This window comes from Gossypium hirsutum, chromosome A12 (assembly GCF_007990345.1).
Source record: "Gossypium hirsutum isolate 1008001.06 chromosome A12, Gossypium_hirsutum_v2.1, whole genome shotgun sequence".
NCBI lineage: Eukaryota > Viridiplantae > Streptophyta > Magnoliopsida > Malvales > Malvaceae > Gossypium > Gossypium hirsutum.
In genome coordinates, this window is record NC_053435.1 from 1795809 (window position 1) to 1804253 (window position 8445).

Below are 8445 nucleotides of genomic sequence, written 5' to 3' on the forward strand. Positions count from 1 at the left end.
TTAAAATAAAAAATAAATATTGTAAAAAATTATGCAAACAGTAATAAATTAAGATACTACACAAAAACAATATAGAAAAATTAATTGAAGTACACGTGAAAAATAATATTAATACGGCAGAAATATATGAACATGTAAATTACTCATACTAACGAAGGATATTTGCCAAGCGCCTGCAGCAGCAGCTGCTACTCGCAAACTACTACTCATACCGACGAAGGCCATGTAACTGGCTTTGTAAGTTTGAAGACCAATCTTCCATTTATTCTGCTTTATATATAATAGCAAACCAAATTAAACCTATCAAACAACGAAACCACAACAAAGCATCTCCCTTTTCCGGTGCCCGTGTCTTAAATTGGGTAAAACATTTAAGTCGCATGCCAACTACAAGTGTTAGGAATTCTCACCATGCATGTAACCACGTGGTAAATAGCATGTTCACCACCATGCATTGAGACCACGTCTATGTAAGTTTTATTGTTTTTTTTCCTCCATGGTCTACAACATTTAAAACTTTTACAACAATCGATGGATAAGCATGTTTTTACGCATTGCTGAGCATAGGAGTCTCTTCACAACTTCTGCAAATATAAGCACATATTTTCCCATAAAAATGAACTGCATTATTCGTGCATTTCATTTCTTTCAAATGAAGAATTAACATCTTCAATAAATGCATAAGTTATTGAAAAAATTTAAGCATTATTTATGTTGATCAAGACATGTAAATTTTAGTTATATCATAATTATCATTAATATTGTATTTAATTAACATTACTTAAATCAATAAATAAGAAGGAAATTAAACTTTGAGAGTTTTATAAATACAAAACATTGATGAATAAAAACCTACATAAACTAGGATTTTCTTTTTAAAATTTATAATTTTGCCTCTACGCAGGTGATATTATGATGACTTGGTTTTTTCCTTATTAGGTGGCAAATTGAATTAATTTTTCATGATATTAATTATTTTGTTGTATTAATCACATCAATAATTTTTTGAATAATCTTATTACAAGTTTTTATCATATTTACTCTATTTAGCACAATATCTAAAATGATTCATAATCCTTCCACAACTCATAAATAAGAGCATAATGAGCTTCACCACATGTCTTTTTGCATTAGCAACAATACTCATACCAATTAAGCTAAAACTTAGTCAGTATATCACACCAATATTTTTTTAAAAAAATATCTTATTAATATTTAAACATAAATTATCTATTTTTTGTCAATTTTTAGGTGATTTGATAGGAGTTAATTTTTAGATCATTCATTCCAATTGACGAAGTTGTTGCATGAGGGTTTTTCTTTTACATTAATCATTTTCAAACATCTTGAATTTTCAAAAACGCGTGAATTCAGGTGTAGCAGGAGGTGAAGGGAATCTGAACAAAGTGAAAAAACGTTGAAAGCAAGAGATGTTTTTACAAATAAAGATTTACTTAACCTCCATCTTCATAAAAAATTTATTTAATCCTTTATTTTATTTTTTAATTCTTAAACTTATTTTATTTATCAAATTATTTTAAAATGGTTGAAAAAATTAACATTGGTTAATTTTGTTGACAAGACCGTTCACACGTGATAACCACATTAGTAATTAATTAATTTTTAAAAATTAAAAATATTTTATAATTTTAGACTTTCTAAAATAATGTTAATAATTTTAATTTTTTAATAGATTTTGTATTTTTTATTTTTAAATTTTAAAAAATTAATTAATTGTTGACGTGGTATTCACGTGTTAACCCACATGTATGCCACATCAGTAAAGTTAACAAACATCAACTTTTTCAACCATTTTGGGAGGATTTGACAAACAACACAAATTTAAGGGCTAAAATGATATTCTTTTTTGTAAAGTTAGAGGGTCAAATAAGGCATTATGCCTTTTACAAATTGCTATTTCAAGATGGAGTTTACAACAAAATCTCCTTCTAGTACCGATTTGTAAAAAAAAAAGACCTATACAATAGGTGCATTCTCTATTGTACTACACAATTCAACTTATTTTATTAAGGATTATTTCATAAATTGGTATTTGTTGATACAAAGGTACAACAAAGGATGAGATATAGAGGAAGATGTGGTAGTGTTGGTGGAGGCCGGTTCACCCAATCGAGGCGGAAAGCCAAAGAATAAGAAAGAATGAAGCTAGAGGAGGTATGAAGGTTAAGTGTTAAAGTTAAGTTAGCAGAGTATAAGCAAGTGTGCTGGAGAATCGATTCCTTCTTCATTGTTTTGGGGGCTATTTATAGGTGAGGTCCTGTGTAGGATGATGCTAACGTGTTAGACTGCAACCAAGTCATCATTGTGGGATGCGTGGGGCGGATGTATGTGATAGGACATATCTTGTCATTCGTTTAATTCGAGGTACATGTAACACCCCGAAAACTTATATAGTAAGATATTACTCTTAATATAGTAAAATAAGGAAATAAAGTGATAAGAAAAGGAAAATTGAGTTATGTCACTGGGAAGTACATTATGACATATTGATTTAAGAAAGGACTAAATGGTAGAAGTGAGAAAAGTTTTGTGGCCTAAGAGTAATACTCAAAATTTGAGGGATTAAAGTGTAAATATGAAAAAGTTGAAAGGCTAATAGTGAAAAATATTTTAAGGGTGGAAGGATCTAGAAACCAAGGAAAATTGATGAATTAGGACCAAATTGAATAGGTAAAGAATTATGAGAGACTAAATTATAATTTTACCAAATTAAGTGATGACTCAATAATGGAATTTTAAAAGATCGCAATGGCAAAATGGTCAATTGGAAGAGAGAAATCTAGAAAGTAATGATATTTGGAGATATTTTAGATTAATTAATTAATAAAATATTAGTTATTAATATTTTAATTTAATTTTTTATATGATATTTATTATTTATTATTATTTTATTAGTATATATAAGAAAGAAAGATGAGGAAATTCTCATCCATTTCATGCATTCATGTTAGGAAGAAGAGAAGAGAGAAAGAAACTTTTCATTCTTTACAATTTAGTCCTTCTACCAAAATTCACCATTTTCACCTAGAAATCAAAAGAATTTCCATAGCTACCAAGGAGAAAAATGTTAAGGAGACTATGGGGAGTTGAATATCAATTGGATTCAAGGATAGAAGCTGGTTTAGATATCAAATTGGATTAAGGAATAGAGCTGGAGGAGAGAGAAAATCAATTAAAGATTGGAATCATAGAACAAGGTAAGTAATCATACTTTAATATTTCTAAGTTGTTATTATGAGAAACATGGAATAATGTTATAGTAGAGTTTCTTATATAAGGTCTATGATCTTGAGAGTTAGTGAGGAAATAGGGAAAGTGATGGAAAATATTGTAGAGAAGGGAATAGGGTGTTATAAACATGGTAAATATATCTTGCACTAAAACAGTTTTGAACAGCAGCAGTAGGCTAACTTTGAAAAATCACCAAAATTGTGGAATTTGAATTAGAGGTTGAATAAAACATGAAATTAATCTTATTGAGTCTAGTTTCTTACAGAAGAACGGTGTAAGCAATGTGATTGTAAATCATGAAATATGATAAATTTTGTGAGACAAGGTTAAAATGATTCGGGTTCCCCTTTCTGAATTTTAAAATCATAAAAATTGGAGAAAAATAATTAGGGGCTTAATTTATATGTTTAGAATCCTAAATGAGTATATTTCAATAGAACAAACGATAACATCATTTGAATATTGTATGAGGAGATAATTAGTTTTTACTAAGAAGGGTCGAACTGTCAGACAACAGAATAGAAGTGAATTTAAAGAATAACTGAACTTATTGGCTAAGCCAAAATTTTGAAATTTTATGGTAAGAAGATATGTAAGTCTAGTTTTAGGGAAAATTATCAGATCTTAATTTTGAGGTCTGTAGCTCAAGATATAAATAATTTAGTGACTATGACGCAAATGGACAGTTTTGAATATATATAAGTGAATAGTGAAAGTATTGATAATGTTACTTGTAGCATGTTATATAAATGAAGGATGAGAATGGAGAGGAGGAGGAGGAGGAGGAGAATATGTATGAATATTCAGCTAGTATGGTTAATTTGTATGTTTTAGGCTCAGAGACTAATTGAATAAATATCAAAATGTCCAATTTGAAGGAAATGAATTGACTGATTGTCTAAATTAATAATTGAATGGAATTATCAATTTAGATCAAGATCGGATGAAAATCCGGAAAATGAAAACTATCAAATGCCCCTAAATATGGGTTGCAATTTTGTCAGATAAATTTGTGTATCATAATTGAGCATGAAATATGTTAAATTGTATGTTATATTGGATTGAATGTGAAATATTAGTACATTTGTATAATATGAAACAATATGAATACGAAATGAATTATTACCATAAATGCTTGAAGTATATATATAATGATTTGTACATGTTATATGGACACATGGTATGGAAAGTATGTGATATAGAATTTGATTTATGTTAAGTTTGATATGAATTATTATCGGAATAATATACGTGAAATATATGGAATTATGGTACATGGAATTCTAATTAATGAAATAAATGATTTTAAATGGTAGAGAATGATATATTTCATGACATGCCATATATGATTATCTTTGATTATTGATATAAAGAAATATGTAGGTGGAGACAATTATTAAACTCAAGTGTGACATGTTGAGAAAATAAGTATATCAATGTTGATTGATGCTAAGACAAGTGCCAAGCTATTGATTGAATGATAATATATTTAACTATGATGCATTGAATCGGTAAGTATTTAACGAAAATTTTGCTAAATGATATGTAAATCCGAGTAATGCTCCGAAACCTTGTTCTGACGACGGATACAGGTTAGGGTGTTAAATACAAAGCAGTTAATCCCACGTAGGGTTTGGTGACCAAATGAATCATGTTCTTAATAGAAGATGGGTGCCTAAGAGCGAATAGTTAGCTTCCTTGAAGGTTCCTTTCAGTTTCTAGGTGATGGACGAGAGTGAAGCTTCTATTGACCTCTCAATTTGCAATAGTAGAGTGTGTTATCAGGTGGCCTTCTATTTTACCATTTGTCTTTGTTAATGGGAGGTATAACAATATTCCCTCTAACTCGGAGAAGGTTATAAAATGACTCTCTTGAGACAAGTTATTCTCTCACCTTTCGTGCACATTATGTTGGATTTGGTGCCCTAAGTGAGTATTTTTGTTATGTACACTTATAATTTTCAATAGATTGGTTTAATAAAATTATCCATAATATTAATACTTTGTAATTGTCTTTAATGTTTTTGCATGCAAGCAAATGGAAACAATATTAGTTCATTATTATTGATGTTTAATTGATACTAAACGATATTACATGGTCAGATTGTAATATGGAAGACAGCTTGTATTAGTAGATGAACCTAACATATCCTAGTCTAATCGAAATAGGTAATCGATTGAAAGATTAATATGTCGTCTATCAAGTCCAATTGGGAGTTGCTTTATCTTGGGCATCGGAGCAAAACTCCTAAAAGACAGAGATGTAGATGTGACTGATGGGCTGGCAATATATCGGACATGACCCAAGTAGAATAATCCTGAATTCGTTTACAGATTCATTCACTTGTGATATTCATAGTGTGACATACCTTAATCCTAAGTGGATGGTGAGCTATGTATGTTTAACTCTTATACTTTATGTAAGTAAAGCCTAAATTCAAATAGCTAGGGAATCGAAAGTTGGTGTGTTAGGTATACGACTTCTGCAGTATGTAACACATTTATATAGTGGAATCATAGGCCAAGAAATGGGTAAATGATATCCCTCAATGGCATTACATGATAGATAAAAGTAAACGTAGCCACAGGTCATTTGTCTTGTGATGAATGACTTAAGTACTATCGATAGTAATGTTTTTTCATAAAGGAAGATGTAATGGTTACCATGAATAAAATAGGATTATATTAGGATAACATATCTAAAAAAGATTAAGGATTCTATTCATAAGGTCATTGGACAAGACTGATCAAGTAGCTTTCGTAATGGTATGTAATTGGAGAGAGCTCAGTCACGATACTATAATAAATGACTTGTGACTAAATGAGTTTATGATTAATAGGCAAAAGTTGGAACTAATTATAAATCATTTGAGCCCTAATTAATATGTTCAATTGGTCCCTCGGACTAACTAGTTGAAACCAAATGAATTGCATTTAGAATCAATGAACAAAATGGAAAGAAACGATAATTAGAGAAATGAGTTACATTGGAAATGAATGGTTTTCACTAAGTGTCGAATGACCTGACATTAATTAAGTTTGTCAATTATTATTTAATATTTAAGTTTGAAATAATTAATTAATTGGTCATTGTAATCCATTGAATATGGAATTAAATATATTTCTATAGATTCTTTAAAGTAAAGTGTATGACTTTAACGGAATTAGCATTGGGTTGAGAAATTATTTAATTAGAAAATTATTTAATAAATAATATTATTTTGTAAAATAAAACATGTATTGGATTGGATAAATTATAAAGTATAAGTTACAGTCTAGCAGCACGTATATTGAACCCAATCCATGAGACGCTTAAACCTTCATATAAGTATGAGGGTAACACCTTGTATAATTAATGGGTTTTACCGCCCTCCCCTAGTAGAATTAGGGGACTTGTTTTTTATTAGATAAGTATTATTTGTATTCTACTAATTCACCAAATCTTCTATTCTCCCTATAAATAGATGGCGCTGGTAGAATTATTTACATATAAGTTTTCAATTTTTTTATCTACCCGAAAATAGTTAGAATTTATTTCTAAGTATTAATTATATTTTGGGAATAACAATTCTACCGATTTTTATTAAGAGAGACTTAGTTTCCTACTGAAGTAAGAAAATATTTTTGGTTCTATGTTTGATTCGTGATTGTTCATGTCACACTCAGCTTCCTTTATGTTCGAAATTAGGAACGATTGGGGTTAAATTGAAAGAAGTCGTAAGTTGGCGGCCACTACTGAAAGATCAAGAAATTAGTGACTAACTAGACATGGTTGAGAATCGATTCTGGTATGGTTGGATTGGAACTAATTGGTTCCTTATATGAGACAAAATGAATTACCAATTGTTTGTTTCTACACGGTTGAAGAGCGTGTGTGAAAGACTATATATATAATTGGAAATGACTTCCCAGGAGGATTCATCTTCATTACGATTCATTTTCCTCTTTTTTCCATCTTCTTCTTTGTTGCCTCGGAGGAGATGTTATGGAAAGCTCTACATGAAGCGATGATCATGAGGTTTGAGTAGAAAAAGTAGAGAACCAGCAAGCTGGTAAGGTTCTTAGTCCTTCTGTATACGTAAAATTGATAAAATGAAGTTAAGGATTTCTAGAAACCTTTTAGGAGTTCTACATATTTTTGGAAAATAAAATTTTAAGTTGAAAGATGCTGAGTTTCATTTATGACCTTGGTTGAATGCTTAGCTGCCAAGAGAATGGAGGCTCTAGTGTACGAGAAGCTAAGCTGATAAGGTGAAGAAATGTCAAGTGAGTTCTATACTCCATTTCTAAGATGATGTATATTTGGCATGAGAATGCTTGTTGACATAAGGTTAGTAGGTTTACAAGTATTCACCAGTGTGTTGTTATGAAAGTAATGGTTATAACTCTATGCCGAAAGTAGTGTACTCCATGAAAAAATGTTATGAATTGCATGAAATGCATGTATATATATTGTGGAATACGGAGGAAAAGTATTGACAGATAGATATCGCTATACAATATTATTGTATGTAAATTGTGATATGCGAAGCTTTCGGGTCTTGCGATGGGATTGTGAATTCAGCATCAGGTTAGGAATGGGAAGGAATAGGAAGATGGAATTTGTTAAGATACCGCAATACAATATTCTGAGTGCAAACTATGATGTACGAAGCTCTAGACCTTATGGGGGACAATCGGGGTTCAAGCATCAAGGTAGATTGAGATGAATTGATGCGATTTATTAGGTTCCATAGAGCACATCGGACGACAGCAGAAGGCTCTTTAGGGTGACCTGCAACAACGGTAAGGTCTTTTGAGGGACCCAAAGAGTTTATGGTGTAAGACCATGGCTCGACTATGACACTAATAGAGTCGTCGGACATAAACATAGGATCATGTCGCATCGACATAGCTTGTGTGGCAACATAGAGAGTCTTCAGGACAATAACACGAGTGGACAACATGAGAGAATGGTCTGTAAGAGGAGGGAAATTGCACAACTATGTGGGTGATATATGGCTAGAACATTATGTAGGTTTAAGGCTTAGGTAACGTTTCTATGCATATATGTTTTAGTATTAAATGTTATTTTTTAATGTTGATGGATATGATATGAAGTTGTTGTTGGATATTGAAATTGTTGCCAATGTAAATTATTAATGTGATGGGTAAGGACAACAAAGAAGGACAATAAAGTAATTCAAGTGGACA